This window comes from Barbatula barbatula, assembly GCF_947034865.1.
Source record: "Barbatula barbatula genome assembly, chromosome: 22".
In the NCBI taxonomy this organism is placed as follows: Eukaryota; Metazoa; Chordata; class Actinopteri; order Cypriniformes; family Nemacheilidae; genus Barbatula; species Barbatula barbatula.
In genome coordinates, this window is record NC_136785.1 from 15,779,843 (window position 1) to 15,791,571 (window position 11,729).

An 11,729-nucleotide genomic window follows, 5' to 3' on the forward strand; every position below is an offset into this window, starting at 1 on the left:
CTAGGGAGGACAAAGAAAGGAGAGAAACACCATCTCATTTTGCACTGTACATTCTACTCTCTCTATAACACATCCCACTGTAAAACTTCTGTAACTTATTGTAGATTTAAATACTATACCTTCCAATGAGTGCCGTTTTCAATTACTTTGTAAAATGAAAACACTTTGACTTTTGAGATTCAAAACGAGCAAAAAGAGACTGGCATTAGCACAGCACTGCAAAAATATGACATTCTTCCTAAACATTTTTCTCTTGTTTTCTGTAAAAATATTTTAAACGTCTTAAATGACGATACATTAACATAACAAGAAAACTGACCAAAGACATTTAATCTTGTTTTATGAAAGAACACGATTTAAACTACACAAGTTATGCTTAAAACTAATTTGTACATTAAATCTACAGTAAGCTCCTGGCAAACCTGCTGCAAAATTACAGCAAAGTTTTACAGTGCGTATAAACAGTACGATTACAGTGGTTCTTTTCTCTTTGTGTGTAGTAAAGGGTTATGTTTTTCTCTTCCTCTGTCTCTCTCTCATTCTGCCTATTTATCTCTTATTCTTTCTAAACTGGCCTCCTCAAAACTGCTGACATTCCCCTCAACAATGCCAGTTTTTCCCATCCGTCTCCATGGCCAGGAATTAATGCACACTGGAGCAACAATCGGCCCCTCTCCCAAATCCCACTGCCTGGTCTTTGTTGTAGCCTGCTGAATGTGAATGCCCCATTAAAGCCTATTATCTGGAGCTTCTCTGTTGCGCCGTTACTACCCACAGCCTTGCCTGACCAGGCTAATAAGGTACACATATGATTTTAATGTTTTGCACTCAATTTATATATATAGAAAGTAAATAATATTTAATTATGTCTTCTCTTCTTTCTGCTCACAAAGCAAACTGTACAGATTTGACTCTTTGGCGCAAGACAAAATGATAAATGGAAGCTGTACAAGAAAGTAAGATCTTGATTTCTGACTGCAAACTTAAAGCCAAGAGGGCAGCATGATGATGGGAATAACACCAAATGACCTCAGCCATTAATAATTTGACATCACTCTATGTTAGGAATTCAACATCTTCACCACATCTTCACTAAGTTTCCCTCTAGTGAATATAGCCTCACTTTTGCTTGAGGTGAAGCTCATGTGTATGTTGCTAGGATGTTATTGTGGCCAGTATTGATGTTTACGCAAAACTATTCTGCCTGGTTGTTGGGGATAATGGGATGCAGATGGGTCCAAAGTTCACTGCTGTTACTGTGGTTAAGAAACAAGGTGCTTGAATCACAAGCAATTGTTTGTGCAAGAAAGCAAAAAAGTCTATATACTGATCTTAAATTTGGTTACAACCATGGAAGCAATGAGAATGCATATGACACGTGGCTATAAAAACATATTAATTAATTTGCCTGATTTGCCTTCCAAACCTTGCACACTGGTAGAGAAGTGCAATTACGACTTGTACATTTTTATTATATATTTTACTGTTTTTGCACATTTCCTCACAATAATCACTCCAGTTTTATTCTTCACACAGTATATACAGTACAATACAATATTATATCACATATTTACAACACTGTAACAATGGTAATATGGGGCGCCAGAATAATATCTTAAAATAACTTTTATGTAAAGTAAAATTAGATTTCTTTTATGTTACCTGTGAATTTGTAGTCTATTTCTGTAATTTAACAATGTGTTACCGTATTTCAAAAATACATAAAATTGCTGTAAAATCAAATCGTAAAATTGATGTTCACTTCATATTCCTGCATGTGTGTTTGTAATGCATGAATGTGTATAATGTGTGGTCGTGCATGCAAATATGCATATGCATATATCTATTCTGAACCAAAGAATACTTTGCTTAGTCTACATGGCCGCCTTACTATACTATGTTTTGTACAACATTGATCTGTGCACTTTACTTATTCACAATTGGTTTGACTCTGAAATATGTGTGAGAAAAATATGTGATTAATGAGTCAACATATATTTTTACATTACTCTTCAAAAAATTGTGCCTAGCCAGAATTTAAAAGATAAGTTGTATACACAATTTGATTGTACTTACTAAAAACACCATTTTAAGAAGATTGATATAATAAAATGAAGGCAACCAGTATTTGTAGTGCATATAAATAATGCCATAATTGATGTTATTTATTTCTACAAATGGATTACAAGCATTCATTCTTTGCCATAAGCCGAAAATGTACTTGTTTCTTACAAAACTATCCGTGCTTAAAGCAGTATTTCATTGGCTCTAAACGTGTACTCTGCGTAAAGACAATAAAATCCGACCTATCTAATCTCATTTATGCACCACCCGCCTATACAACAACATCTATATTCTTGTGCTTAGTTCTCTAGTGAAATGCAAACTATCCGCTGCACCTCCGATCCACATTCCCTTTACAGACGTGAGCTCGCATTTGCATGCTGGCAACAAGTCAACAGCAACATTCTTGTTGTCCTCCCCACTTTTCTCTTATCTGATTACATTAGTGATACGTCAGATGGCCTCAGCCAGCAGCGAGGCCCTTGGGTTCCAAGGTATTGATACGTGCATAACTATGCTAATGAGCACATCTCCAGATTCACGTGATAGGAGACAGCGTTGTGAATAATTAGCCAGTGTCGAAGCCAGCCAGTGGCTTAGCAACGGAGCTTGTGAATGCAAGGTGGGGCTGGTCGCTCATTAACCGCAACACTTGTTGGTCCTGGCCTATTGTCTCGTGTTTGTGTTAATTATTAGCCGGAGCGGGCTAGACAATGGTCTGACAGAGGGGTCTACTTTGTAATGCTAGTTGACTTCTGCTGCCAAAACATTTTCGGCGAGTGTCCCACACCCAGCTGTTTTTATAGAGATGGATATCCCCGCAGCCACTGTTTTCCCCGGGTTCTTTTGCGGTTGTCTTTTTTCTTCCGGGCATTAGAGATGAGCGCACTCCAGATGAACCTTCCCCGAACGCATTACTTTTAATGAATCTGATTGAACGTGTGAATGATTTCTTAAAGCAGAGACACATGTGTTAATGTGGGGGTCGAAGGTTTCGTTGGTGAAGGTCACCTATAGTGTTTGCAGGCTGAGAAATGTTTCGAATGGTATCTTATATTTCCTCTTCATAAAATTTTTCAGCTTTTCACATGCATCAAACTTTGAAGATAACTCTAGCCAGAGGTGTGCTATTCTATGTTTAGGCTTTTTTCGATTCAATTTTATTCACTGATCATTTGCACCTTTATATTATTTTTTTTGTAAAGACTTCCTTCCTTGCTCATTTCATAAAGCATCATTCTAGAAATGCAGAGTTCATTGGTTTGTTGGGAATACTGTTCCTGTAGCTCAGAGGGTAAAGCGTTTTGTGAGCAACACCTAAGTCATGGGTTTGATCCAAATGTCAACCTTAAGATGAAGACATTTTTACCAAAAGATTTTACCATACTGATAGGTCGGATTGCAATTTTTAGCCGTTTAAATACCCATGTGAGTTTTTAAAACATTTTTGTGTTTTTAAAGTATAGTTTTCTATAGTCAGGTGAGTGAACGTTCACATCCACAACAGTCCCCACTCCTCATAAATGGGGACATGAACATTTAAATATAGTAGGTTAACTATTTTATGTTCTATAAAGAGTCATCCCTTTTCCATTTGTTGTGGATTATAAAGTATAAGGCACCTACCACATGCATATAAAGCAAATTAACCAAAGCAAGATGCGTCAATAGAAATAAAAAATGTGTTCATTGCTTTTTTTCTCTTCCACCGATCACAAATAAAGAATCAGATGTATGTGGGTCAGAAGTACGGGATAGGTGAGTTAATGATTAGTTAAAACTCCAAATCTGCCAGAGTGAATTGGGTGAATGAGTCATTGTCTCATTAAAACAACAATCCATTGTGTGAGTGTAACAGCTCTCCTCATGAGGCAGTTCACACTCTCACTCCAGACACCAGACAATAGTTTTTCACACCAGTGGAGGTGTCTATAGACACACAACCCTGACATGTACTCACTGTACACACATATGTGTATATTTTAAAAAGTTGGGTTATTTCAACCCATTGTTGTGTCAAAAATGGACAACCCCGGAAATGTTTATGACCCAACAATTTGTTAGAACAACCCAAGACAAGTTAATTTATAACACAACACTGTAGAAATATTCTGTAAAAAACTAAATTTTCTGTAAATTGAAAAAACAGAAATATACAGTAAAAAAACTCTCCTGTAAAATGACAGGATATAAGGATGTTTATTAAATAGTTATATATTAATATATTAAATTTGTTGTCTTTTTCTGCATTTTTACAGAACAAAAATATTCTGGATGCTGGGCACCAGAAATAAACTGCAAAATAAAGTATTTTCCCTGTAATATTACTTGTAAATTTGCGGTCATTTACTGTATTTTTACGTTTTTTCGGCCGTATTGCAAAAATACATAAAAATGTGTGTTCCAGTAGCTCAACAAACATACCAAACAATGTGTAGCTTAAATGTGCTGTAAGTCGCTCTGGATAAAAGCCGATGTAAATCAATAAATGTCAATGCATTCTGTTGAATACACAATTCCCAGCATTACCTAAGCAGAATAGTCCTTTGATAAACTTTGCACGTATGAAAAAATCAAGAGATTATGTTCCATGTATACAAACTGATCTGCGATGAACTCCAGTGTGTGTTTTGATTCACCCTGACAAGCTTTTCATCTCAAAGTCTTTCTTGTGAGGATTACGTCCCAATGCAAGAGATGTTATCTCCATGGAAACAAAACCATATTTGGTGGCGTATTGATTACAGCTGAAAACAGAATCAGAGCACCCGGTCGGTAACCCCAAAGTCTATGTTTATGTTCATAAAGTTTGCGCTCGAGGGATCAAGAAGTGCGCGAGGAGAAATAACACAGATGGAATTATAGGTAACCAGATCTTCTTAGATCTCATAAATCACAAAGAAACCGGTGAAGGCATGTTTGCGGCTTCTTAGAAAAAAGTTTTTTGTAATTAACTTACATCAACACAAGCTAATGAATATAACCTTTGTGATTTGCTTTGAAATAGAGCACAAATCTCCTCATTCCAACAGCTCCTGACAAATTCCTGAGATTTCTTTTTATTAAGAAGGTGTCTTATGAAGACATTAAGCCTCTGTTTGACATTGTCACATCATCCTTTGTTGTGGCCACCACCCCCTTGAGGGTCTGGCGTTGTGGGGTTCAAAGGGTCGACATCCCCAGTTTCATTTAGGGGGTATGCAGAATCTTCTCCAGGGCTCCCTGCTGTGGACTATCTCCAGAGGTAATCCACTGGGATCAGCTCAAAGTTCTCTGCAGCTTATTAGATCCCACCGCTGAAGAAAGTAGGAGCTGATTAAGAGCTTCTCATAGTTTCTGAGGATTGCCGGCCATCGCTGAGCTTCTCAGTCTTTTCTCTCATGTGACACATTGTTGCGGGGTAAAGTGAAGGGTTCCTTTCAAGGGCGGCTCATGTGTAAACAATAGGATGTGCTGAGATTAGACTTTAGTTCTTTAGTTTTTCCTCTTTGAATGAAGATTTCGCTACTCCGAGCAGAATGACACAAGAAGTTTCAGTTCATAGTAGTTTTCACATTTCAGAACATTGTTAGGCACGACACGAAGCACAGATTCTTAAACCCTCTTAGCTGTTAAAGCACTGTAAATCAAGACTTCGCTGGGCGTATTGCATTTTTAAAACTGTTATTTCATATAAAGTTTCGTAGAATAAAAGACAGCAACATACAGTGATGCAGTGGTTTTGTGAAATTTTACAATGACTTATAACACAGGGCACAACCAATCAGAATCAAGGACCAGAACGAACCGCTCTGTAATGAGAATGTTACCCATTTTCAATGATGATAAAATGTTTTGCTTTGTGATGTCCGATTAGTCATTGTCAATGCATACTGCAGATAAATGTTTTTTCTGTTGTTCTCGTTCTCGTCTTTTTCTTCTCAAAAATATAAAGAAAAATAGATAAAGAAAAAGAGGAAGATTTACTCACCTGTATGTCATCCCAGATCAGTTGAACACAATTTTATTTAAAAATGTTGTAATTTTGTCTTCTTATATGGACCAAAATGCGATATAATATATATATAATTTAAATTATATAAAATAGATATATAAATAAATGTTATTCATTTTTATATATTTCTTAAATATTTACATATATATATATAAGTAATGTGTTTCTAAATACAGAATTAATAAACACAGTACACAGACATAGATCATGTAAACTTTTATTCGGGATTTGATTAATTGGGATTAATCATTGAACAGCCCTATTAAAGATGGAACTTTTTATACACATCAACACATTATTACAACATTCATTTGTAGATAGAACCATATCATTTCGAGATGACAACCCATAGACATTTACCAAAAATAATCACACTTAAATCATGAACTTTACTATTGTGCTGGTTTGTAACAGGCAGTTATGGTTTGATGGATGTGTCATGAGCACAGTTGATATCAATGAATGTGTTTTGAGCAGCAGGCAACAGGTGTGCCTGCCGTGTGTATGTATGGATCACAGCCACACAATATTCTTCCGCATAAAAGCCCTCCGACCCGTGATCTACACCTGGCCTCAGGAAGCCACGGGTGGGTGGAGAGACGAAGACCCTCTTCACCAGGAGCTGTTAAAACCCTCTGGAGATTCCATATCTTGCTCTCATGACCAGAACGCTCAGCAGCGTGTCGCTCTTGAACTCATCTCCATACGAGAGAGAAGAAACGCTTCACAAATGACAGATAGAAGGGGATTGGGGAGGGGCTTGAAGGTTTTGGTATGTTTGGATTTTGACATTTCAGTCACGGCATGAGAAACAAAAGGATTCGCGCTCTAAATAGAGAAAGGAGAGACCAGGTGGCACCTGGAGTGCAGCATCAGGGTTCTGCTCGACAGCACCAGAGACACTGGACATCCAAAGCTGTAACGCTTCTCCTGAATAAGTTCTTTTAATATTTCAAACGTTTGGAAAGATGACTGTTTAGAGCTTTTTTGGACTTTGGTTCCAGAGTGAGATAAATCATGTTTTTTGTTGTGTTTGTGTTCTGCATTCCAATACTATAAATCATAGTTTTATCTCGTAGTTATCTATGAGTTATCTCATTTTGGAAGCAAACTCTTCATTAATTAATTCCCACCCCTTTGTTTTTATAGTTACTTTTATTCACGTTAAAAATGAATACATACATTTACGGATCATTCTTTCATTATTTGATTTCTTCATTTTTTTCCATATATTTATCATTGATTCTTAAGTTTGAACTTGTATTGTGAAATGATAAACACACCAAGTAAAAGATACAGTGTAAAAATCTGAAACAAAATATAGGGCGCAATATACTATATTAATCTCAAGATAATATACTATATTATTTCATCTTTTTTTCCATAATTTAGAATTTTGCGCTGTGTGGGGTTGTGGTTTATTGTGCAAATGTCTATCAAATTAAACAACAAATATTACATTTACAAGTTGTTTGGAGGGTGTACAAAAAAAATATTATGGTATTTTTATTGTACATATTTACAAAAAGAGATCATAAATCTTATTTGATACTGTTGTTTCATCTTGAATCATGCTTGGTTATCTAAAAAACTGCCATTTTTGAAAGCTTTTATGCATTATTTAATGAAAAAAAACGTTCTGTATAAATGTGTCAGGCCTCAACCATCGATTCCCTCTCCCTGGAGATTTCCCGCAATTTTGGGTGTCCACATCTGTGCCTGATTAGCACAACAAAGGAAGCCCAGCGCCTCTTGCATTAATGAGAGCTCCTTCAAGCCAGAGCTGAGGACTTCACTACAATGCACTCCACAAATTACCACAGGCTCCTGGAGGAGACGCATTCATTTCAATGGCAGCTCCTGTTCTACAGTTTACCAAACCGAAATTACGCTTCAAATACGCTTCGATAAACCTCAACCCTAAGACATTCCTCTCGAAATCATAATATTGCTTTCTCCAATAGGCCTCTTTTCTTTTCTTGAGAAAAGATGTAGAACACAGGAATGTGTAAGTCCATGGTTGATGTTGGCAGCATTGTGTTTAGTATGTTCTCAGCTGCTCAGAGAAGGGCAAACATTGTTGGCATTTGAGATGAGCAAACAGCGCTCGGACTCCTTCAGCTGTTTGTGTTTGAATGAAAGGTGAGGAATTGCGAGTGAAATTTCTGAAACTGTTCGGGTTTTTTCAGTTTTTCATCAGTTTGGTATGACACTACCAAATCATCAATAATGGATGTGATTCAAAAAGGCTTTTTTATTTCTGATACCCATATACAATTACTGGCAAGAATATGAATAGTATTATATTAAGTGGAAAAAAAAGATCATGTTTTTGTATAAATATGACATAGAAACATAATGTTCCATAAAAATCTGAGATATCGAAAGAAATATGAATACTATTTTTACATTGATTTCACTGAAAAAAAGTTAGATTTTTCACACCAGTGAAATCAATGTAAAAATCAATGTCCGGTCACCTTTAACCAGCAGTGAGACCCCCAAACAAGAAGCACTAGTGTTTTCTTGGGTTCTCGGTTCCATTAATCGATTGGGATTTTCCATGAGCTATTCCCAAATGCTTACATTTGTTTCTCTATCGTGCATATTTGTTCACATCATTGAGAAGTTGTTAAATCATATACAATGAGTGTTTCCTTACAATAAACAGCAAAACATTTGATCTTAATAAAATAACATTTCATTTTCCAATTTTTTCATTTTACAATCATGCATTCGGCTTTTATCCGGAGAGACCTAAAGTGCATTGAATTGATACATTTGTTTTCATCAAATAGTGTTTTTTGTCACGGTTTACAGACAGAACCCAAGCGCAGGCAGACGTGAGAACAAAATCACAAAACTTTATTTAAACAAAAGACCCACGATGGGGAAAACACGAACAAAACCAAGACACAAATGAAAACTAAAACTTCCCACTAGGGGGACAAAACAAACAAACTCCATGAATAATAAATCAACAATAATCCACAAACTTCAAACAGGAACAAAGAACACGATAATCCATGGACAGGAATAATCCAACAGGGTAAGTGAATACGAACAGGGAAAATAATGACAAACCAAAACAATGCTCCTTCTCCACACAAAACACATGGGACAGACATGATCCTGCCACAAGATTCGAAAACCAAGACAAGGAGAGGCAGGATCATGACAGTTTTTACTGGATTGAATCTGTGATCGTTGAATCTATAATGCCACCAACTGAGCATCTACAACATATATACACATATAAATGAACACACAATAAGTTTTTACCCTGAGTATTTTGTTTTACATATTTAAATATTAATATATTTAAATATAATAGCTAAATTCATACTGATTATTAAGGTCATTTTTCTATTTTTGGCTTAATTTACATTGCACTACACCAAAGATTCAGTTTCCAGACAGATAGATGATGGCATTGTAAATTGACACACCTTTGTGTTCTTCGTGTTTTCTGCAGTTCATATGTGTAAATATTACAGATGTGTCACTTCTTTAACTCCACAGACACACAATGGATGCCGTATCTTTTCTACTCCATGTAAGCATGTAACATGACCCAAGTAAGTGTGAATGTCTAGTGCAGGTGCCCTGCAAACCCAGCCTTTCGCCAGAACAAGGTGCTAATGTTCTCCAACAACAAAACGATGATTCACGGCCTATCCACATAAATGGTCAATTAATGTCCCTGGCTGCTGGTGTTTATTGCCCTTCCTAAAAGCGCTGGAGGCTCCTTCTCCTCCCCCTGCAAGCGAAATGAGAAACAGCGAAGGCTCTTTTGCTGATCTACCGAACGCTGTGTGGTCCCAGATAGAGGGGGAAAACGCCCGACTTTACGGGCCTCAGTAATCACCAGGCGTTAAACTGAACAATTAGGCGCTGGCTGTATTGTCGCGTGGTTTACGGCTCTACTCTGGCTGACTTTAGCTCGCACAATATGGCTTGTGCCCCCTCTGGTATTGAGACACCCCCTAGCAAAGAGGAGAGGAAATTAAAGGTATACGTGCTAAGCAGCTTAGTGCACTGTGACAAGCTAAGCATGGTTAATGAGACATATCGGTGCCTTGTGGCTGGAAGGACATGATACAGTATCATTAGGAGAAGAGCTGTTCTTTAAGGGCATTACGGAGGATAGGTAAAAAGTGGCAGACCTGAGGCCTAAGATGTCGTCACGTTGCTGAAGGAGATAACGTATTTACAAAGTTTGTCCGATTAGGGCAAATGTAGAAACAAAATGGTGAATTCCATGTTAGGGGACCCGCTGTGTATGTAGATAGAAAAATATCATTCTAAGGTAATAAAAACATAACGCTTCATTATGTAAGGTCTTTATACTCCTCTGACGGCATAGTTATGTATATTATAATTACATTTCTGCCAATAGATCCTCCAGAAAATTACACGCTGGACCTTTAACCTGTGGTAGAACTTTGCAAAGAATCTATTGAGTAGTTTTATTAGAATTTAAAACAAATAATACACAATGAAATATATTACTATAATATTAAAGATAAATAATTGTTATATTCCTAGCCACTAGCCAAACCGATAACCAAACCTAGACCGGAAGTTAACTGATAAAAACATCTACACACTGAGAAGATCATTGATACTGTTCACGTATTAGTCTTGGCCTACGTCTCAGAAGTCACTCTCGAACGTTTAAGTTAAGAATAGTCCAAAAACCACAAATATATTAAACATACACTTATATTCCGCTTGCGTTTTTGCTCTGTTTCGTACGTTATTCTGTTTTAGGCCAATAGTGCACACAGCTCGGGCCCCTGACTGACAGAAGGTGAGAGTGTATGTAATGTGTTGTCGACAGATCCGACAGGGCCACAGCTGTGGGCCGACCCCAGGGTCTCCTGAAAGGTGTTTGCAGCCGGATGTAGACCCTCTTCATCATACTGAAAAGGATGACCCCCCTGGCAGTACCACAGACCCGATGAAAAAATGTGTGTGCTTTGTGGAAGACAAATTTACCATAGACGATAATATTCGTCTGTGTGATGGAGAACACTTCTTTAGAAATGCAACTCTACAGCAAGAAAAGCTCACAAAGGCATACCTTGAAGAAATGAATGCCCCGTAGAGTCTTCAGACCAGTGCCAGCCTAAAAATAGCTATCGGTGCAGTTGCGGCCAGAGAAAGCCAGCCGGAATGAACTGTAGCGGTCTGTGATCTCAGCTGAGCAGAAAACCATGTCATTTCCTTGAGCCGTGGGTTCGATCTTGTGTTGTTTTACATATGCGCGGCTGTAAGTGATTCCAGGCGTTTGCGATGCACTGTGGCGCTGTTTTAGAAATGCAAGTCAGGGTACACTGCACAAGAAGCCTTCAATTCAGCCACTAATTACACTGATTATCTGTAATTATGTCTATTAATTATCTGTGAAATAGCTTCGAACGGACGAATGGCACCACAGGCCGGTTTGGTTTGGAATGTACTAGAACGGCATGTCTCCCTGGTCGAATGCACTTTGGGGAAAGTGCCGTTTAAGTTATGGCAGCTGCTGTGTTTTGCATGGCAAATCTCAGCTTCCTGCTCATTGGCTGGATGGTGTGCTAACACTCCCTTGTGATGACAGCAAATAAACGAAAAAGGTGCCTGGAAGGAGAAACTGGAGAGCGCTTGAGCTGTCAAATACATTTGT